This window comes from Mytilus californianus, unplaced genomic scaffold (assembly GCF_021869535.1).
Source record: "Mytilus californianus isolate M0D057914Y unplaced genomic scaffold, xbMytCali1.0.p SCAF_12, whole genome shotgun sequence".
NCBI classification, from domain to species: Eukaryota; Metazoa; Mollusca; class Bivalvia; order Mytilida; family Mytilidae; genus Mytilus; species Mytilus californianus.
Window position 1 is genome coordinate 23,709,848 of NW_026262604.1, and position 24,679 is coordinate 23,734,526.

Consider the following 24,679-nt stretch of genomic DNA (forward strand, 5'->3'; position numbering starts at 1 on the left):
GATTTACTCGGGATCACAACAGTGGGAACAGGTCACGTGTAGGTTTTACTGACAGAACTTGTTTGATAATTGTTGCACCACATCTTCTAAATATTCAGCACCAGTCAGCAGTAATTCACAGTTGGAAATTGTTTTTTCCTTACCGTCTTTAAATTTCATCATTATACTTTTAGTGTTCGTCTGTAGATTAATGAAACCTTATGGAGCGTTTCTTTAGATTACGGTGTTTCGTTCAAAGTCAGCAAAACACCTGTAACTTGAAGGCGTATTTCGTTGTACACAGAGTGAAAAGATTTTTTACAAAGATTTGAATGCGTCACACAGGTGACAGAAAAAAAATATTATCATTGTAAGTACTTGAAGGTTTAAAACTATTTTTAGTATCATAACTAACAATTGTAAACTCTACATTTAGTTTAATTACCCTTTATGGAACAATCAATTTGTGGAACATTCGCTTTAATAATTGTTTACCCCTTTTCCTTAACAGATTTGTATACCACTTATACTGCTAGAAATTACAGGTAAATAAAAATGATTAAGTCGCTGTTAGTATTTTACATAGGAATGTAGGACAGAGAGTCACACAATAAGTCACCGACTGCAAGGGTTGTATAGACAGTCAAGGTGGTGAAAAACATCCACATATATATAAAAATAGTCACCAATAAAATGTAAAAATTCAGTTTTGAGATTTTTTTTTTGAACATGAAGATCTTATTTTTAAAATATGTATTGCCAAAATTCGGGGGACCTTCCCGGTGGTGATGTCGAGGGGTAGCTCGTGACCCGAGTCTATCCTTTTGTGTATAAAATAAGGGATTCTTGTGTTGCGTTCACCTTTCCCTCTGATTTTCTAAAATAAACACGAAGTCGTTTACAGTAATAACAGAATATACAGAATACACACTGCAGTACTATCAGAAAGGTAAACGGAAAAAGAGTTTCAGGAAAAAAAAGTCACGGTAAAAAGACACAGAATCCCCAGGAAAAAAGTCACAATATATTTTCGAGTAAAATTATTTATCAGAAGTATGTTGGAATACACATGAAATAGTCACTATGTACAGTACTACCTGTGACATTATCTGATTAATGGTGGCCATAAAAAATATGGTCACCATGATGGCCCTAAATGTCCCATCATTATACCCCCTGCTGCTTAATTAATACACAAGGTATTAATCAAAATCTAGTCAAGGATAAAGAGAAATCATAACTGCATTGAAGTGTTAAAATTACATAACTTTCAGGTAAAGTGTCTCAGGGAAAATATATGACTTTTTGTGTTTGTCAAATTTAATAACTGTGATTATGACAAGAAAATTCTAAAATAAAATAAAATAATAAAACTAGTTGAACATATAGCTTCCTAACTTCTTTTTTGTAAAAATTTTCTCATGTCTGTTTGCAAATGTTTGTTTTGATGTTATAACTTTTAAATAATTCTATCAATTTAAGTTATTTTTTACATGAATTTTTTGACAAGTGAATAATAAATGAATATCATCTTCTAATATAATGCAAACTTTCACAACGCCTGCCTTTCCCCATTGAAAAGGTGTTTCTCAAATTAATATTGTAAAATCAAAATTGTTTATACTTACTGCATTTAACATTGTTTAACAAATGTTTAAGATTATCTTTAGGACTTATTCTAAATAAAATTTAGGCAATTCATTATTTCTCTAATGAATAAATACATATATATTCAAAATATTCATTACAGAAAAATTTGATAATTTTTTTATTGTCATATAAACATATTACAATTTAATCAAGTTTCTGGCAAAAAAAACCAAAACAAACATTATAATGCAAAGAAATAACAATTCTATAAGAAATCAAAACACATGGAAAAAAGTTATTAGGTTTCTGCCCTCAGTTCTAATGACTTTCTTTGAATTATAAAGGAGCCAATATTTTAAACATGTCCCATGTTATAGAGGTTTAGCATTTCTTTTGCTTTTTGTTCTTGGTTAAGATTTTATTCATAAGATTCAAGATTTTATTCATAAACTGGTCAGAGACATTAATATGAAGGGTAAACAATTTTCAAATAGATTATCTCTAAGTTGTTATGGTTAATTTTACAAACAATTCTATCCTTTATAGGAATTTTTATTCACCATTTTCAATTTCTAAATTATGACCACTAATTCTTTACTTAGTGAAGCATTTGAGTTTACTGTTTTTATCATAAGTTTTTATTTTATTTTCAAAAATATTCTTTTTTTTTCTTCTTAAAATTCATTTTTAATCAAGGGCTTTAAAGAATCTAATTCATTCAAGCCTCTGCAATTATTAACTTTATCTAAAAAGCCTGAGTTGAATGAAATATTCTTTGCAAATGTATACCAAGAATATGTATCATGCATATGCCAGTCCTGCAGTTTCGACAATATAATACACAGAACAAAAAGTGATTTAATTAATAGACCATAAAAATGTCACAATCTATATAGAAGTGTACTTTATTTTTTCTGGAGACAAATTTTGCCTGTTAACTGACAAAATTAGCCAAACTGGAGATAACATATTTGATAAGTTTACTATTGTCTCAAAAAGCAAGACAATATTTTCTATGAATAATTTCTTTGTAAGTCTCTTTAGTGATTCTTCATGCAAAACTCGTTTTGAGATTTGAAAAATATCAAAGATAAACAAAAATAGTTTATTCTTATACCAGATAATGATATTTGTAGTTTTCCTGAATAATAATCATGATAATAGATTGTACAACTTTGTTAACAAAATTTATTGTAAAAGGATTGATATTCATGATATTGATAATTTAAATTTGTGAATAAACTGGCTTGTAAAATTACTTGCTTCATGGTTCCATTAAACATATCATTTGCATGATTATAAGTTATAATTAATAATAATTCATTTAATAATGCAAACAAACAATAGAATACCATGTACATCATGTACAATAACTTTTTTTTCACTGACAAAATAATTATTTAAAGGATTCTCTCTTTTGTTTTCAAATGCTAGTCAATAACTTATCTTTGAATTTTTGTCATTTCTAATCAAGATTCTTTCCAAGAAGAAATTAAAAGAATAAGAAAAAAAAAACAAATAAAAAATAATAATAACATAAAACAATAAAAATGTTAGAAGAAAGGGAAAATATGTAAATTTAAAGACAGAAAAATCAACAAATGATATGAATTAAACAAAGACTAAAACAAACATTCTATTCTACATTTTCAAGAAAAGGTGAAATGTCAATTTGAGAAGAAACCTGAGTTACATGTACCTGTACAGGTAACTTTTAATGAAACATACAAGCTGAAAACTTCAATGCTGATTGATTTCAACAGGTAACATAATTAGTGAAAACATCAACCTATGTTTTATGACCCCAATAAATGGCCAACATCTCAAGATTGAATACCCCAATAAATGGCCACCATTTGATGGTGACCATACAAGAGGGTGGACATAACTAAGAGGAAGTCACAGGTTGTACTGTTGTACATGCATGCAATAAATAATTAAACTGGAGTTTGTATTTGCATAGAAAAAAGTCATAATTTACTTGTATCAGATCAATTATCTTTTTTTTCAAAACTGACTTTTTAATAAACGGAAAGCTCATTATTCATAGGTATTTAAAGATGAAAGAAATAAGTTGAATGATTGATAATTGACACCTGACAAAAAAACACTAATTAGTTTGTAAAGCAATCAATTCCTTGCTTTTGACAAGTGAATTTGTGATTTTAAAGTAATTAATTAACATTGAGATTAAGTTAACAATATAATCATAAAACATAATGGTAGAATAAATTCCTTACAACATTTCTGTTATTTCTTTTACAGAGATGTATACTTCGAAATATAAAAGCCTGACCAAGAATAACAATCAACCTTGGCAAACTTTGTAAATCCATCTGGTATTCAGAAATATCAATTAAATGACCAAAAGCAAAACAACGCTATAGATCAACTTTTCGAGTATATTGCTAGAAGTGATTTACTCTCAATTTCAACAAAGTCGAAAGTTTAAGAACTTTATAGAAAATCTTAACCCAAAATTTCAAATTCCAAGCCGGAAACATCTCTCATCTAAATTGATATAGACTAAGGCCTAGGATGTATGTCAAAAATTGTATGCTAACCTTCAAGAAGCTAACCACATTTGTTTGACTGTTGACATTTGGTCTAATAGGGCAATGAAAGGATTTTTATAATACCTATTTAATAGTTACCAAGATTGCAGTATAAAATGTAGTATATATGTTTCTTTTGATAATAAAATTTATAAAATGCAATGTAATGCATTACTTAGGTAAAGCAATTGTAATTTAATGCATTACTTCCCAAAATACATGTAATTGTAATTGTAATATAATGCTGGCTTTATCCAAGTAATTGTCATGTAATGCATTACATTGCAATGTAATTCGCCCCATGCCTGGGAGCCAGCATATTTGAACTTTCTAAAATCGTTATGTATGATTTTCACTACAACGTAATGAAGTCGAGATATGGGAAAAATGTCAACATTCTCTTAACCGATACAGATTCTCTGATTTACGAAATTTTCACTGAAGATATTTATCAGGATATGATGACGTTTAAAGATTATTTTGATAATTCGGCATATGATGTAGAGAACAAACTCCATTCAACAGTTAGTAAACAAGTTGTTGGGAAAATGAAAGATGAATTATCTGGTAAGTGTTTTATTCAAATAGGCATACCCGCATATTTAATTTCAAACAATAAATATAAAAATACATGTAGAATTGTTTATGAAGCAATTTTCCATAAACACAGAGATATGAAAAATTACAGGGCATTGTGTGGTCTTCATATATGAGTAAAACCGTGTTGATTAATAAGTTATTAAAAGTTCTGATATAGCGGGATGTAACATATTTATGGAGCAATCGATTACAGTCACTTGAAAACAGTGTCCCAGATTTGTATATGTACATAGAGAATTTGGTGTGGTAAAAAGTCAAGTGAAAGTAATTTACCTGTACTTGTTTATACTTTAATTGTTTTCATACTGATTCGATGTTCTCACGGTCTAGAAAATGGTGATACATTTAATGTCAGAATAAAGTTTTAATACTCTAGCTTATTAACTAATTAAAACAAAATGGAGATCTGAACATGGGAAAAGGATATCCCTAGAAAGGCTTTTCTTATTTATAATAAATCATCATCATGTACGGAATAATTTACAGTTTAAAGTTCACCATCATATGATTTATCAAAACAGGCGCTCAACTGTTTGAGTTTCTTAACTTGAAATTATGTGGTATGGATATTTTATTAAAACATACTGACGGATTTTGTAATGTATTTTATGGTAAAAATGTCCATTCTTAATTTTGAACTCGGACTTCTCTTGAACTGTATTTTAATTGAATGCATTTTGCACCCGTCCTAAGTCAGGAACCTCTAACCTTTTTTTTTGGTCTTGTATGTAGGGTTGATGTCTCTTTGACACATTCCCCGTTTCCATTCTTTATTCTATTAATCCCTCATTTACTGGATAACACAATGTCAATTTGCGCAGAAAAAGAAAATCCTACACAAAACATATGAAAAGATTAAAAATTATCAAAATCGCACTATGTTGATATAAAACGAACAGAAAACCCACGTGGGATAACAGAACATGTAACAAAAAATACCTTAGCCATTGAAAGTCATTTATTGTTTTATAAATTTCATCATAGGATATAGTCATATATCACGAGTTGTCTCTCTCTAAACACAAACGATTGACTAACACAACAAATAACATAGTGTGACAAACAAACTCATTCCATATAATGAACAGATAAAAACAAACTGTCATTTTATGCAACAACCAAACTCTTGTGTTCAACGAGGGGTGGAGGCTAAATAATCCTGTTCATTGAGTTGTGGCTAATCTTACATGGTAGACAACTCTTTAATTATAATACCATTTGGAACCTAGATTTTGATAGATTCATCAAAGCCCCTAGAGAGGTCAAGATTTCCCGCGGATTATGACCATATGACAATGTCTGAAAAAATGACTGTCTCATATTTTCTGTGCTTATTAATCATATATTTCCAAAGTGCTTGTACAGTTCGATACGATATAACGGAAGTATGTGAAAAGGAATTTGACTTAAACTTAAGTTCATAGGGTATGTATGTTCTTTCCGAGAAGAGGGGACATACATTTTCAAGGATCAGGGGCACTCTGAGTCTGGTGATGCAACCATAAGCTTTGATATGATCAATATACAAACTTTTGTTTTAATTCAAACACCAATCAGAAAACTGGAAATTCGACGAAGGGTTATGGAACTGTGATCAAACATTTTACTACCAACAGAGGAATTCTTATAACTATTAACGGACAGGAATGTGTAAGTATGTCTCCCCACATAAACAAATTGTGCAAACACCCGAACGAAAGCGTGTTCCCTCCAAAAAAGAACGTTCAAATAATTTCTTTTCTTTTTCTAAATTTATGAACGGTAATTTGTTAGCTTTGAGATGTTTTAAAGCTTTACTATCCGTGCATGTCCCAAGTCAAGAGTCTATAATTTTAGGGAACTGATCGTTGGTTTTCTGTCATTTGAATTTTAACTGGTCTTTTTGGAGTCGTAAAGCTTTTATACTTTGCAGTGTGAGTCAAATTATTATGCTCTGTGTTGAAGTCCCATATTGTGACCTATAACTGTATAATTGCTTACATCAACAACATTATGTCTGGAGAGTTGTTTCATTAGCAATCATACCACAGCTTCTTGTGTTTAAAATCAGAGTAATAAACTGGTTTGCAATAGAAAAATTTTGACCTGAAATTTCTGTTTAAAAACTGTTCTTGTATGTTTTCTGTTCAATCTGAACTTGTTTGTGTTGTTTTCTGTTCACGCTGAAAAAAACATTTACTGACTACGTTGCATCACATTGATTTCAATTAAAAAACAAGAAAATATTTACTCTTTAATCTACATTTTCACCCCAAGGGTGACTGGGGAATAGAAGTATGGTCACCATTGGTCTTCCTCCGACCGGCAGTAAAACCCTTACTAAAGTGGGGCGTCCGTTTGGCTGTGCGGGGTGTACAAATTTGCAGCCACGTCCGGTCAGAATGGGGACGTTAAATCCGATGCCTCGTGTGAAGAGAGTGCCACGCTCTTTGCACGTTAAGAACCCTTGCAACAACTCTTTGAGGGGTCCGTAGGTGACCTGTTGCAAGGCTAAATTTCTGTCCCTATCCAATATACCCTCATTTCCCGTGGCAGTCCAAATTTTCCCGACCTTAATCCCGGACGCCCCTATTACAGAACCTACCTATTGTATTTATTGTTAATTTGTTCTCGTCCTGAATATGCATGAAATAATTGCCACTGGACGTTAAGCAACCAACAATCAAATCTACATTTTTCTCTCAAAATGATACATCAATTGGTATTAAAATATGTATTTAATAGTTTTCTAAAATTTTGAATGTTTATAATTGGCACTATTTTTCCTTTTGTCCTTCCTAGAGCTCGAACAGTCAAATGGTTTTCATATCTGAAAAAAAGTTATAGCAATTAATTACTGAATAAAAAATCTTCTCAAATACATTTTAATACCAAAAACAATTTGTATAAGAAAGAAAAATTGTTAAATGTATTTGTAGAGTTTAATAGAGGGTAATCCTCAATCTTTAGCCTGTTGCACAAATTGTCTTAAATGTGTAGGTGTGTATGCTCAAAATATTATCTCTAGTGCATGCTTTAGTATTTTTTTTAATATATTTTATACATCTTCATCAGTTCAAATATTTAACTAGAAAACATTTTTTTATCCTAACAGGCAACTGATCATGATGTATCCTCCATAACATCTACGGCAGACAAATTAACCATGATTCAAACTGCCACCCAAACCATGGGAACCATGACAGAAACAATGACCTTTACAGTAAGTACAATTTAAATCTTAGAACTATATTGTGTGTATAGAAACACACACACAAAGGAATGTTAATATTCACAATCATGGATATATAGTTACCAGTGATAAGATACATGTAGCAACCCTCAAATAACCTGAAAGTGTGATAGAAATGTTGTTTAAAATTCAGTTTTTTATATGCTGATCATTTTACGTAGCAAATAATTTTTTCTTCAACAAAACAGTGTAAATACTTTTTTCTTACAGGTATCTGAAGCACAGGTGTCTTCTCCAAAGGCAGCAGACAAGACTGCTACGTATACTTATGTGTAAGTAATAACGCAAATATGCGTACCTTAAATACCTTCTTCTGTTTGCTCATTTACATCTGTTACATCTGTTACTTGATCTACATGTACTTCTGTTACTAGCTCTGAATATGACGGTGGTGGATTCAGTATAGGAGAATTTGATCGTGATGAGGTACTTTGACTACCCAGAATATCTCCTTCATCAAAATGAATCTGTGATAGCTGAATTGTTCTGTTCACCTTCTCCCTACAATTATAAAATAATTACAATTCCATTATTTCTTTTTTTAAATTGTAAAATTCTTGAAAATGATGAAAGATTGGCATGGTTTTATTCAACTGTAAGCTTGATTATTGGTAAATATTTTTAAAATTACGTAGTGTGATCATAGAAATGTGTGAAAATGTCAAGCAAACATTTATTTGGTATACCTATTTGTTTAAAAAAAAACACTAGTTGCACACCATAACTTGATATTAAAATACAATTATTACATACATAAATGATCGTATTAAATGATAGCAATCCACCTTTTAAGGTTTCTAACAAACTTCATGATTAACAGGAAATAACTCATTTTTCCCCTTGTTTTTTTTTTTTTTTTCAGTCATTGCTATCGCCCTGATTGTCTGCTGTTACAGATGCTTTAAAGCCAGAGCCCGCAATTCATCAAAGAAAACAAACCTGTTTGAACTTTCATCTGACATACATTTTGAAGTACCTGAAGCCATTAAGATAGATTAATTTTTAGAATTTAATTTTTTGAATATTCCAACATTTTCTAAGTCATGTGGAAGTCATTATTCAGAATTTCAAATATATTGATTCTTACAGGTTACTTTCAGTATATGATTTTGCTGACTCTGCTTATATTACATCAACTGTTTCCAGAAAATGAATTTGTCATTCAATTAAACCAACTTGTAAGGCGTATACCAGCTATAGCTCGTGGCATTAACGGGAACAGACAAAGTAATCAACCAGAACCTCATAGTACGGCGGCTTTGTGAAAAATTGTGCACATCCTGCTACAAGCATGAAATTTGGCATAGACCTTCCTCAACTATTACTCTTTTATATCAGATAGGGAGGCATTTGAAAAAAAATTCTCACTTCAGGTAAAAATCCAAAATGGCGGACATTATACTTAAATCAGCCCAATATCGATGGCTAGTATGTGAAAAGGTGTTATTATCAAGCTACTATCATAATATTTGGTACAAACCTTTGTTATGTACTACTTTTGGATATATTTTATAGATTAGATGTCTTCAAAAACCCTATTACCGGTAAAATCGAACATGGCGGACATTGTACTAAAATAAGCTTATTTTTAGGGAGGGTAATTGAAATGTGTTTTAAAGTATTGCTTCTATCATTATATTGTGCAGGAACCTTTCTTTGGTGTTTCTCATGGATACAATTTATAGGACATATGTCTTTATAACCCTTACTTCCGGTGATATCCAATATGGCGGACATAGAAATATCAAATTTTTATTTTAATATTAAATATTTTTCAAAATGTAAAGAAAATGTTTTTTTTTGTGCTGGTCATTTAATTTTTGGCTTTAAGTTATCCTCAAAACCACTAATTCTATTCAACTGTAAATGTTTAAATACAAAGTTAACACTTCAGGTAAAAAAAACCCAATATGGCGTAAATTTCAAAGATGAGTCGTCAATCCATATCTTCGATGAAGAGTTTTGGATAGATTGATTAAAACAAAATAAAATCACTTAAGTACTAAAACATCTTTTGAATTACTAATTAATGGCCGCAAATACATGTTTATTCACAATCGGAGAGCTGATTTTCCACATTTACAAAGACCGTGATATTGTTTTTTACATCCAATGTACAAGCTCCTGATAAGATGAAGAGGCCTCACAAAGAGTTGTCCAAAAGGGTTCCCATGGATTATATTTTTCCCTTCGCCATTCATAAGCGTCTGGACTAGTTAGCATTGGAACCAATTCAAAGCTTGTTACTCATTCACACCCGCCATGGTATATTGCACGTTTTACATGCTGAAAAAGACTAGAACGAGTCGTGGGAACAGCCTCAATAAGTCTTTCCTCTTCCAAAAACACATGTTTTCTTGCTTCGTTAACCCCATCTGATAAATTTGTTCGATCTTACAACAAAACCACGTATCGTTTTATCAATGACATTATCACATCCATATCTGGTGATGTTGGCTGATCAATCATCATTCTAAATGATAAAGACACATCTTCAAACGCCATCCATGTCACCAACGCAGTTCCTTTTCCAGCAAACGTGTAATCTCTCAATGCCTAGTGCATTTGAAAGGTCATGAATAGATATATATCTTAAGCTTTTCCCACTTCCAAATGCAAGCCAAAGTTCGTCTGCTCCTATGTCACGGAATAGCGAAACAGCAATGACAACAACATCAGTATCGACTGTTCGAGTCATGACTCAGTTAAGTCTGTGTTTCACTGCATCAGACACATGCATCTTGATTCTAGTGTCAGCCTCTTCATGTGAACATGGTGCTAAACTTGAAACATCATCATGTGGTGGATAACACAGAACATCCTCAGCATTTGTTGCTACAACTACCTTTTCCTCAAAATCTATTGAGCAATCTGCTGTGAATGAAAACTAAAAAGTTCTTTCTTATTGTCGTCATCTCTCAGAAAACTTTGCCAATTTTGATGAATTTGTTTTGACCCTGGATTCGCCTGTGTATTCCCTTTCCCCTAAAAGAGGGACGAAAGATACCAGAGGGACAGTCAAACTCATAGATCGAAAACAAACTGACAACGTCATGGCCAAAAATAAAAAGACAAACAGACAAATAATAGTACAGATGACACAACATAGAAAACTAAAGACTAAGCAACACGAACCCAACAAAAACTGGGGGTGATCTCAGGTGCTCCGGAAGGGTAAGCAGATCCTGCTCCACATGTGGCACCCGTCGTGTTGCTTATGTTATTACAAATCCGGTAAATAGTCTAATTCGGTAAGTCACATTCGTGAAAAGGGAAGGGTATTGTAGTTACGACATAAGGAACATATCCGATATCATCTGTGAAACGGTTATTCCATAACGGTCAACAAACTCGTGATGGCGTCCGTAAAATTTACGGAGGGATGACTTCAACTTCACCATTTGGAACTCTTGGTTTAATAGCTTCCTTGTGAGCAGCAATCCTCTATCAAGGAAATCATGATAGGAAACACAAGCCCGGGAATATCGTATCAATTAGGAGATATATACTCCGTATGCAGGCGCTGCTGGAATGTTGCTACACAGAAATGGAAAGTTCACAATTGGGAAGCTGAAATCATCTCTTTTGTCGTAAAGTTTTGTTTTCAACCGACCCTCATTGTCAATTTCTAGATGTAAGTCAAGATATGAGGCAGACTTAACTGTATCTGTAGTATCCTTTATCTCTAGTTCGATGGGATAGATTCGTTCAACATAGTCACCAAATTTTGTATTATTTAGTGAGAGAACATCATCTATATAGCGGAACGTAGAGTTAAAGGATATTGCTAACTTCTTATCTCTCTTCCTAAGAAGCTCCTGTATGAAGTCAGCCTCATAATAATAAAGAAACAAGTCGGCAAGAAGAGGGCACAATTGGTTCCCATTGGAATTCCGACAGTCTGTTGAAAAACACGTCCTCCAAACGTAACAAATATGTTGTCAATCAAGAAATCAAGCATCTTGATGATGTCAGTTTCAGAGAATTTTTTGTTTGAATCAGAGTGATTCTTTACAAAGTAGGATTTTTCCCTCCCCAAGTCAAGATACTTGTATCTACGTTGGCCATTCTTTTTAATGAAACAAAGTAATACCAACTCTTTCAATTTGTCTTTTAGTTTGGAATGGGGAATACTTGTAAATAAATGTAGCTCTTGCTTCTTGTAGCAGCCTGTAAACTACCGGTATTGTCTATGTACGCATCCGAGACTACATCCACTGTTGTTACAGTTTCAAGGTGTTTCATAACGAGTATGCTGATAGGGTATTATGTCCTTACCTTAAAAAATACCTTAAAACTGTTACAGGAGTGGATGCGTATGGTAGTTGTAGCAACAAATGCTCAGGATATTCTATCTTATCCACCACGTGAAGTCTTTCAAGTTTAGCACCGTGTTCGCATTAAGAGGCTGACACTAGAATCATGGTGCATGTGTCTGATGCAGTGAAACACGAACTCAAACGAGTCATGATTCGAACAGTTGTTACTGATGATGCTGTCATTACTATTTCGCTATTCCGTGACATAGGGGTAGACGAACTATGGATTGTGTTTGGGAGGGCAAAAAGCTTTGGATAAATATCTATCAATGACCTTTTAAATGCACTAGGCAATGAGTGATCACACAGACTTATTGTGATCCATGCCTTAACCGGTTGTGATACGGTTCTATGTTCTGCGTGGGAGACATTGATGACATTTGAAGATGTGACTTTAACATAAGGAATGATGATTGATCAGCCTAAATCACCGGGGTTTAACTGTAAGATCGCACAAACTTATCAGATGTGGTTAACATGGTTAACGAAGCAAGAAAATAACTATTTGCGCAAAAGGGAAGGCTAATTGAGGCTATTCCCTCAACTTGGTCTAGTCTTTTCCAGCATGTTAAACGTGCAATATACTAAGTCAGGTGTTAAGGGGGACGAGCTTGGAATTGGCTCTTATGCTACCCAGTCCAGGCGCTAATGGATGGCGAAGGGACAAAGAGGATCACTTAAAAAAAACTCTTTCTGAGGCCTCATCATTTGTCAGAAGCTTGTACATTGTGGATGTAAGAAAGGATGCCGTGGTCGTTGTTAATGTGGAAAATCGGATCTCCCGTGCACTGCTTTGTGTGCATGTGGTGGTGACTGTGAATAAACATGTATTTTTGGCCAAATAGTAGTAATTTTAGAAATGTTTTAGTACTTTTATTAGTGATTTTATTTTGTTTCAATCAATCTATCCAAAACTCTACATCGAAGATATGGATTGAGGACTCATCTTTGATATTTTTGTACCGGAAGTGTTAACTTTGTATTTAAACATTTACAACAGAATAGAATTAGTGGTTTTGAGGATAACTTAAAGCCAAAAGTTTAAGGACCAGCACAAAAAAACATTTTCTTTACATTTTGAAAAAAGTTGAATATTAAAGTAAAAACTTGATATTTCTATGTCCGCCATTTTGGATATTACCGGAAGTAAGGGTTTTAAAGACATATGTCTTATACATTGTATCCATGAGAAGCACCAAAGAAAGCTTCCTGCACAATGTAATGATAGTAGGAATACGTTAAAACACATTTCAATCACCCTCCCTAAAAATAAGCTTATTTTAGTACAATGTCCGCCATGTTGGATTTTACCGGAAGTAGGGTTTTTGAAGACATCTAATCTATATAATATATCCAAAAGTAGTACATAACAAAGGTTTGTACCAAATATTATGATAGTAGCATGACAATAACACCTTTTCACATACTAGCCATCGATATTAGGCTGATTTAGGTATGATGTCCGCCATTTTGGATTTTACCGGAAGTGAGAATTTTTTATTTAAATGCCTCCCTATCTGATATAAAAGAGTTATATTTGAGGAAGGTCTATGCCAAATTTCATGCTTGTAGCAGGATGTGCACAATTCGTCTGAAATATGCTTGTAGCCGCTGCACTATCAGCACAATAACCAAGACGGACAAAATAATCAACAAAATACTATTAAAAATGTTAATCAACCTATCCCACCTCAGAGGTTAAGAAGATCTGATCGTATAAAACGACCAGTGCAAAGGTTGTCTTTGTAGAAGTTGTTTTAAATTTAAACAAAATTGAATGTTACCTTTCTTGTATGGTAAGTATTACCATCTCCAATATCTTCCTGCCTACGTCATCCTTCTTCACCCTCATTGCTTGGATTAATTCAAATAACCACACTAAAATATCACTTCTAGTAAAATATAGAAACATTACCCCCTGTTTCGGAGTTGAATGCACCAAAGTATGATACAATAAAGCCAAGTCTATATCATAATCTTCCAATCTATCTAAGCAAGATAGTATGGTTAAAACTTCAGTTTTACTCGTGTCGTCTGAACTGCATATTATGCATGATTGGTGCCAGACCACCATGTCTTCAATTTCTTCTTTATGATATTTTAACCTGTACACTATAGATTCCATTTTCTTAATTTAAAAATTTTTGCAAATATGAAATAAGCATGGTTTTCTCAATATATATAGTCTTTGGAGATAATTTCTTGTGAAGAAGTGTTACCAAATTAAATACCAAAATCCCCCCCCCCCCCCCCCCATTGTCCTATTTTAAATTATATGGGTAGTGCAACGTTTAAGTCCTTTATTTCAAAAAATTTATGAACAGTTCAACTATTAGTATATGGTTTAAATCTGCTTCGTGGAAAGGTTAGGATATAATATAAAATTAAGAAACTGGTCAATTTCAGCAGTTCATTATAAGTTCAGTTTTGTATGAGTTTGTGAAATATTTTAGAATGCATATTCAAAGAAAGAAATCATTGTATTTTATATTTACAATATTGTTCCACAAGCATCTTTTTTTATTCATTATATAACTGGCATCCCACATTATTAATATTTCCAATTGTTTAGTGATTTTTTTTAAATGTTTACTATATATTTACATTCTCAATGCAGATAAGTTTTTATTTCACATGATTTATGTACAGTTGTTTTAACTGTATATACCTCATTTGCCTAACCATACTTAAACCAGTGATTATTAATTTTCAATCTTTTTATCTTTTATCAATATGGAGATAATTTAATGGCAGCTTTATGCTTGAACTATGGTTGATAAACCATCCTCCTCTATGAATGTTATATTAGTAATGGTGCTTACGGATTTTTTTTAGTTGTTGAGTATATAATTAACCCTTACAGTGTAAATATTTTGATATTGGTATTGATGTATTTAACAACAGTATTAATTGTGATTGCATCATGGTCAAGTATTAAATTTTGAATGATAAACATATATCCTCCTTTGCTAAATATAGTAAGAATTTTTTTTGCAAAGAACTGAAAAAAAATATAGGCAAGTTATTTTAATAACTTATTGTATGCAGATGACGGAAATCTTTAGTTTTATTCTAATTTAACTTTTGCCTTTTCCTTTGGGGAGCCCCTGCACTAGATCTTATGTTGCAGTATTTACACTACACGTCACAGTTTTACACATTCTTGATAATCAACACGATCGATATTTATGTAAACAAGATTTTATTTGGGATTTTATCAATTTTTTAACAGTTATCTGGACATTTAGACAATTTATATAATTCCTTATTATTGGAGAACTAACAGGTAATGTTTATAGTTGCAGTCGTTTGAACTTATTATTGTTGTTGATGTAAATGAAATATTAACCAGGGAAGCTGAGCTTCATCGCCATTTTGGAATTTTATTGTGTACGAACATTATATTGCAATCGTGTGCATATCAAATGCATTTGAAGATTTTTCTATCAGTTAATTGCATAAACAGAATTTCTATTTATATGAACACTTTCTTATACAGCGTATATTGCTCACTTCCAATATCTACCCCCCCCCCCCCCCCCCCCCCCCTCCCCAAGGGTGATTGGGGAATAGAAGTATGGTAACCATTGGTCTTCCTCCGACCGGCAGTAAAACCCGTGCTAAAGTGGGGCGTCCGTTTGGCTGTGCGGGATGTACAAATTTGCAGCCACGTCCGGTCAGAATGGGGACGTTAAATCCGAAGCCTCGTGTAAAGAGAGTGCCACGCTCTTTGCACGTTAAGAACCCTTGCAACAACTCTTTGAGGGGTCCGTAGGTGACCTGTTGGAAGGCTAAATTTCTGTCCCTATCCAATATACCCTCATTTCCCGTGGCAGTCTAAATTTCTCCGACCTTAACCCCTTAATCTATTACAGAATCTACCTATTGTATTTGTTGTGAACTTGTTCTCGTCCTGAATATGCATGAAATATTTGCCACTGGACGTTAAGCAACCAACAATCAATCAATCCAATATCTACCAATTTACGGAACTATTACAAACTTTGTTGGAAGTTGTTTTGAGGTGCACCTTCATTGGAGGAAGATTCGTTAAAGAGTTACAGTTATACTTCGTCGTTCTAAATATTGACATTGTCAAAAGAGTGAAAATGGATATTCAAATTACGCCAGGTCCGAAAGTTTTGATATTAGGACACAGCTTTATTTCTCGTCTAACGCAAGAATTAACATACGACCCGAAGTTATCACCGGACTTTAATTTAGCTCAATGCAGCGTGAGTTGTTATGGTATAAGAGGAGGTACAGTGGACAGACTGCAAAACAATGAAGATTTAAATGCTCAGATTCAGCATTTTTAGCCCTCAGTAATTATTTTACAGATAGGAGGAAATGATTTATGTAATCCAGGTTTAAAACCTGAGACATTAGCATGTAAAATTATGGATTTGATGTCTGATTTTCACCTACATTACAGCTTTGTAAAAAGATTGTTGTATGTGAACTTTTTACGAGGAATCTACCTTGGTACATTACAGCAGAACAGTATGAGAACAGGAGAATGATAGTTAATCAGATGTTACCCATCCTGGTAGATGACAAGAAGCTGTTTTGGAAACATTTAAGGCTAATGAATAGCCCATTGCAAATCTTTGCTTCCGACGGAGTACATTTGTCTGCATTGGGAATGCAAAAATATTATAGAAGTTTCCGTCTGGTCATTCTGCATGCTATAGAGTCATAGTGTAGAGTAGTTGTTTCTTTTCATCTAATATGCTTGTTGAGGTTAGTTTACTAATTATTTGCATGAACAGAGAATAATGACAAAGATGATAAGTTGTGAATGTTGTCATACAAACTGTATACATTGTACTTTAAATGTACTTTCTAAAAATATGTTACATCCACGTAAAATTGTGCATGTACATAACTTGTTGAATCTTATAACAGATGCATATTTTTTTAGGTAAATGTTTATTTAGAAAATCTGTTTTTAAAGAATGGATAATTATTACATGTATTGTTTCATGATATTAATATGTTAATATTTATTTAGTTTCTATATTTTCAGTTTTTGAGAGTTTTTTATACTACAGTACAAGTTTGTATATTGTTTGTAAATATTGTGAAGAAGCTGTCTCGCCTTTAATTTTGTCACATCAGGTAAACATTACATTTTAATAATAAGCTTGAATGAACTCGAACATTTAGTAAGCAACACTAATCATGCTTATTGGATGAACTCGTTTTAAATACTTGTATAATAAGTCTATCTTTGATTTATACATACTTATATTAAGACCACCAATTAAGCATGTATTTTAGTCATCAGAATATGACATACATGAATAAAATCATATATTAATTTGTACCTGGACCATATACTAGGTCATTATTGTGGATGGTGATTATAGACCATAGACTCAATCAATAAATATTATTTATAGACCATGTATTTGGTCGTGACCAAGGTTTTGGTCAATAACTGTTTTTCATAGACCATGTATTTGGTCAATAGAAATTGATTATAGATCATATATATTATTATAGACCATGTATTTGGTCGTGGCCATGGTTTTGGCCAATAACTGTTATTTTTAGACCATGTATTTGGTCAATAGAAATTGATTATAGATCATGTAAACAATTATAGACCATATATTTGGTCGAGACCATGGTTTTGGTCAATAGCTGTAATGTATAGACCATGTATTTGGTCAGTACAACTTGATTATATAGATCATGGATATGGTCAAATGATTTTAGTTATAGGCCATGGATTTAGTCAATAGCAATAGACCATGTAAATTTGGTCCATGGAAATTGATGATAGATTATGTATTTGTCTTTTTTGGCCAAATTAGTTTTATTAAAACATGGATTTGGTCAAAAGATGTAATTTATGGTACAAGTTTTGGTCATTGAAAATTAATTACAGACCAGGTGTTTGGTCAGTATGGTATTCGCATGGTAATGTTAAACCATGTGATTTATATAAGACTATGTGTTTCAATAAATCTGCATATAGACAAACACTTTATTTTTCATTAAAATTATATAATTATTGAACTCATTTATATTGATAGTATCTTGTATATTAACAGGATGCCTCCTAAAAGGTAGCCTAGTGAGAGGCAATCTAACAGGCAGAAAAAAAACCAAACCCAAACCCCAGAGAATGCAATGACAGAGGCAATCTCGGCAGCTGTGACTGCCAAAGTGCTTGAGAATTAGAAGGAGAATGGCTTATTGCCGCAACCTTGTCAGACGAGACCCCAACCTCTTGAGATGGATGTCCTCGTACATGAAGGTGATGCATCATTACCTAGCAGTTTAAGTAGAGGTGAACCTACACACAGTTTGTCACACCACACACAAACTTCTAGCTATTTAAGAGAAAACGTGTCTAGTTTTGGCACTCACAATACTCAAAACATGGTTGGGCCTGACATCTGGAAAAAAAAAGAGATTTGTTAGCATTTTCTCTTCCGTACTCAGGAAGTTTAACCCCACTCACCCTACTTTAGCAGAGGATTTAGCCATATATATGGATTTGATTCGACAAATTCAAAAGAATGGTGGCGATTGGTATTTTTACGATGTTAATTTTAGACAATCAATGCAAAATGATGACACACTTTCTTGGAGTTATGTTGATCAAATTTTAAATACGAGGTTCCTTAATAGATTTATTCCCAAAGTTAATAATCCAAACCCGATGAAAAGGACTCACACATACAACAATGCAAAGCCCTTTCCAAACAGCGCCCCTCGTCAAACATGCCACAGATATAATGAGGGGCGAATTTGTGAAGGAACTTGTGGATACTCCCATATCTGCAGTATCTGTTTCAAAGGTCATTCTATGTCCCAATGCTACAGGAATAAAACAACAAACAGATCAAATGACAATGGGCCATCCAGAAAAAAATTTGAAACCACAGCTCATATACAACGACCTGCAGCTGCTGTCACCAAACCTAAACAAATGTAAATTACCTACTCCATTTAAGACAGATAGATTGAAATTTCATTTGCAAGGTTATGACTCGGAAAAATCACTTTATCTTTTAAACAGTTTTAAATATGGTTTTCGATTGGAACATAATGGGCCTAGATCACACTTCAATTGCTCTAACCTTAAATCAGCTAAAAGCAATCCTTTAATAGTTCAAGAAAAAATTAACAAAGAGGTTAATTGTCAAAGAGTTATGGGCCCCTATTAAGAAAAACCTTTTTTAAATTTGAGGGTTTCACCATTAGGTCTTGTACCTAAAAAGTCTAAATCAGCTTGGCGATTAATTCATCCATCACTTGTCGTACCCAGACAAAAAGTCTAATTCAGTTAATGCTGGTATTTCCGACGAATCTGCTGCAGTACATTTTGCAGGCATTAATGAAGCCATTAATGAAATTAAACAACTGCGTAGCCGCAAATATCAAGTTTTCCTATTCAAAACCGATGTTAGATCGGCCATTAGAATCCTTCCAGTTAATCCGACAGAATATGAATTATTAGGTTTTAAATGGAATAATAAGTTCTACTATGATTGTTGCCTCCCAATGGAATGTCGGACCAGTTGTAAAATATTTGAGGAGTTCAGTACTGCTTTAGAATGGATAGCATTGACGAAATTAGGTTTCACTTCAATGGTGCATATTTTGGATGATTTTCTGATCATTGAGAAATCGAAAGAGGATGCAATTTCCAAACTCAAGGCGTTCATCAATTTATGTGAAGACTTGGGGATACCCTTATCAGCAGAAAAGACTGAACTCCCCTCTCAAACTATGGATTTTGTGGGCATAACATTGGACGTAATTAAACAAGAAGCTCGTTTGCCACTGGATAAGATAACAAAATGTCGATATCTTCTGGAAAAGTTCTTACATATGAAATGTTGTACATTAAAACAACTGCAATCACTTATTGGAGTCTTGAATTTTGATTGTTCTGTTATTCAACCAGGACGTGCATTTTTGAGAAGGGTGATTAATATAACAATGACTGTATCTGATTTTCAAACTCACGTTTATCTAAATCTGGAGACAAAAGATGACACGATAATATGGCTTCAGTTTTTAGATTCTTCTAATGGTAAATCAATGTTTTTAAATGAAAGTTTCATGTCAAGTAATACATTGGAACTTCATACTGATGCTGCACAATCTAAAGGCTATGCAGGCATATACAGGTCAAAATGGTTTTATGGTCCATTCCCAGAACACTGGAAAAACATCAATATAATGACCTTGGAGTTTTACCCTATCATCTTAGCAATTGAGTTATGGGGGCCATTGTGGAGAAATCACTCTATACTATTATTCTGTGACAATGAAGCACTGGTTTCTGTGATTAATAAACAGTCAACATCTGATGGTCAAGCAATGAAAATGGTTAGATAGTTGGTTTTAAGATGTTTGCAATTTAACATATTATTTAAAGCAAAGCATACAACCGGAAAGAAGAATATTTTTGCAGATTGCCTTTCTCGATTACAGGTAGAACAGTTTTTGAAAATAGCCCCAGCTGCTCAACCCAAACCGTGCTTAGTTACACATCAATTCCAGCCACAGAACTTTTGGAGTACGTTACAATCTTAGCAAATGCAGCTCTAGCTCCACCAACTTCATGCTACTTACAGCCGCGCATGGAACACTTTTAACTCTTTCTGTACAGAAATAATGAACCAAAGTCTTCGGCCACCACTATCTGTAGCTACAATTTCATTGTTCATTGCCTACATGTTTAAAAAATCATATGCTCCTAGTACAATTTCAATATATCTATCCGCCATAGCCTATGTGCACAAAATCATGTCAATGTTTTTTTTATATAGTGAAAAAAGGCTAAACCAAACCTGCCTTCAGCTAACTTTTGTCTTGCAAAACATCTCACTACCTTGGAGATTTGGTTTAGACAAGTTTCAATAGTTATATACTTGAATGCTCCGCCTACAAAATAGAGGGTCAATATGTTTTTTGGTCAATGATTTTGTCTGTCCTGTCCTGTAACAGGTTGGAAAATTTGGCTTACGATATTGTCTATTGAAAATATGTTTAATCTGTTGCTGATACAGTGTCAGTTTATTAAGTTTATTTAATGGTAAACTTTTTCCATCCGTTGGGCCAATACTGTCCAGTGAGTAGATGCTGTATAATGTATAAGTACAACACTCTGAGAGAACTCCATACTCACTGGCAGTATCTTCATCTCCTAACAGGGAATTATTCAAGTGTGGGAAATGCAGAAAAATGTTTGGCATAAAGTCTCGATGTATCCGTTACATTTCGTACCGTCATTGTGTAAATGAAGAATATTTGGAAAATTATGTGAAAATTATTATTACTCCAAATATCGAATATATAGAAACAAAAGGATTGACTGATTGATTGTTGGTTGCTTAACGTCAAGTGGCAAATATTTCATGCATATTCAGGACGAGAACAAGTTCACAATAAATACAATAGGTAGGTTCTGTAATAGAGGCGTCTGGGATTAAGGTCGGAGAAATTTAGACTGCCACGGGAAATGAGGGTATATTGGATAGGAACAGAAATTTAGCCTTGCAACAGGTCACCTACGGACCCTTCAAAGAGTTGTTGCAAGGGTTCTTAACGTACAAAGAGCGTGGCACTCTCTTTACACGAGGCATCGGATTTAACGTCCCCATTCTGACCGGACGTGGCTGCAAATTTGTACATCCCGCACAGCCAAACGGACGCCCCACTTTGGCAAGGGTTTTACTGCCGGTCGGAGGAAGACCAGTGGTGACCATACTTCTATTCCCCAGTCACCCTTGGGGATGAGGTCGGAGAAATTTTGACTGCCACAGGAAATAAAGGTATATTGACAGAAATTTAGCCTTGCAACAGGTTACCTACGGACCCCTCAAAGAGTTGTTGCAAGGGTTCTTAACGTGCAAAGAGCATGGCACTCTCTTTACACGAGGCATCGGATTTAACGTCCCCATTCTGACCGGACGTGGCTGCAAATTTGTACATCCCGCACAGCCAAACGGACGCCCCACTTGGACGAGGGTTTTACCGCCGGTCGGAGGAAGACCAATGGTGACCATACTTCTATTTCCCAGTAACCCTTGGGGATATGAATAAAGTTTAACATAATTAATAACTCCTTTTAAAGAAAGGCTATTAGTCAGAACAGTTTTCTGTTGTATTTTTTTGTTACTTTACATAGTTGAATTTTTATGCAATTTATTGAACTTTACTAATGATATTGGTAAAATAAATACCATAATGAAGAAAATTCTTGTTTAGATACTTAAGTGAAACATTGAAAAGCAAGACCTACATAGGTAGAATGAATCCTGCTGATCGAACCTAAGCGAAGTACTACCACTACATGTCCCAGGAGGCCTATATTATGGCATTGTTGAATTGTCGTTGACCCCCTCCTGGTTCACTAGACCTAAACAGATGACGAAAATAGTCCTTAGAATACGTTACACAGATGACAGGTAAATAATTTCGTCATTGCTAGTACTTGGTTTTTAAATTATTATTATTATCGTTACTAACAACTGTAAACTCTGCATTTAGTGTATTAATGGAAACATCAATAAGGGAAACACTCGCTATAAACAATTAATTATATCACTATGCCGCACTAGAATTTTTCTTTGTGATATTAAATATTACAAGTATTTAACTGCGATATTAAATATTACAAGTATTTAACTGCCATTCTATGATCGAGCCAGGCAGATGTTAATTCCAGAGGGTTCTCAGAATTTCATGAAATTTATTGTATGCATTGCATATATATTGAAGATATGAAATGTATTTTTTTTTTTTTTTTTTTTAATTTGGGGGGTCTTTTAGGGGGCTTAATGTTTTCAGCCTAATTTTGGCGCAATTTTGCTTTACAAATGACAATTTTTTAATCCACTATTTGTCTGCCTATTGCACAACATCTGATTGTTTTCATAGTTTAAACAAGTTATTGTATAGTTAATTTGAGTTTTCCATTCTTTTAGATATCTTATTTTTTTTCAAAAAAATATTTTGTTCAAGGGAGATAACCCATTACCTCAAAAAATTGAAAAAACCAAAAAAACATCACATTTAAAAATTGCAAAAAAAAATTGACGGACGCTTAAAATTTTATGAAATTGTTTGTTACTGAACATTTATCACCTATATTAAAATTAACTAAAAGATTTTACTCGGGTTCAAATTTGTTTTCATCTAGTAGTAATTTCAAAATAGTGATTTTTTTTATGAAGTATTGGACATATTTTCTTCTGAATTTGGCTCTACTGTATTATCAGAGTTTTAAATTTAAATTTTGTATTAACTAATGAATAAAACATACAAAACTGTTTTAAAAAGCATTAATATTTAAATAAATCAATAATGGATTGGATCCAAAATTTTTAAAAAATGATTGAATACCCCCCTTTTTTCATTAAAAAACCAACGTCATTAGTAAGTCATTTAAATAGCCTGTTGTATACACTTAGTCACTAGTGCAAGTTTGCATGTATATTATTTGCTACCCACACTTTCTCTCTTTATCTAATTTGGATGACCTTTATCAAAAATGTATTAGTATGATTTGGGAAAACAAGGGGGTGGGTGGGGAATTTATACATGTTTCAACCACGAAAGGATAGAATTTAATAAAACTTATGAACAGTCGATAAGTCTTTTTTATACATATAATCTGATTTTGCATATCTAAAACTACATTTTGAAAGTTTTTATGATTTAATGAATAATAACAAATAAAAATAAATGAAATACAAGTACAAGAAACACATGTTGTTCTAGAGTGGAAGGTTTTCTAAACGACTTGACACACCCAGGAATTGTGCAACTTAAATCTCCATGCTCTACTGAATTATTCAACTTGAGTTTTGTTGGTCTTAAATTAAACGTTTCTTCACCATGTTCACAGGGCTCTTCTATAATCTGAAAATAAAAAAATGGGAAATATTTGACATTACTGATTAAAAGCCATATCTTTATATCATGTTTATAAATCTGATATCTTCTACTTTAAAAAATTAATTTGTTAAAAGTTTTTCATATATACAAATGGTATATCTACATGTTTTTTTTTTTTGTAATATTAAGAAAGTGACCAAACAGTCTGTCAATATATACAGGCTGTAAAGAGTCTGTATTTCTAATCTAGGTCTATGAGTAACTTCAACATTCATGACATTAGATACTTTCTTACATTGTGGACTTTAATAGAATTCATGAAAAAAATCTTTTTTTTTTTTGGTATATCTTGTTTTGCTGCTAATTTTTTTTCTGTTTACCGTTTTTCTCTATTTTTTTTCGTTTTTGTTTCACTCTGAAATGCACAAAATAGTAAGAAATATATCAATAAAGGTAATAATTTATGACTTTAACATGAACCAGGAGTAAACCAGCAATTACGGCAAAGTTTGTAAATATTGACTTTTTGATCC

The 24,679-nt window shown here is 33.0% G+C and overlaps 1 long non-coding RNA gene across 1 annotated transcript; it reads left to right on the forward strand.

Moving 5' to 3' along the window:
• The first annotated feature begins 318 nt into the window (after positions 1–318).
• LOC127721599 (uncharacterized) lies at positions 319–9,311 on the forward strand. Its single transcript, XR_007991333.1, has 5 exons — positions 319–349; positions 4,629–4,691; positions 7,819–7,926; positions 8,167–8,228; positions 8,819–9,311. It is a non-coding gene; the product is annotated as an uncharacterized LOC127721599 (long non-coding RNA).
• Positions 9,312–24,679: the final 15,368 nt, after the last annotated feature.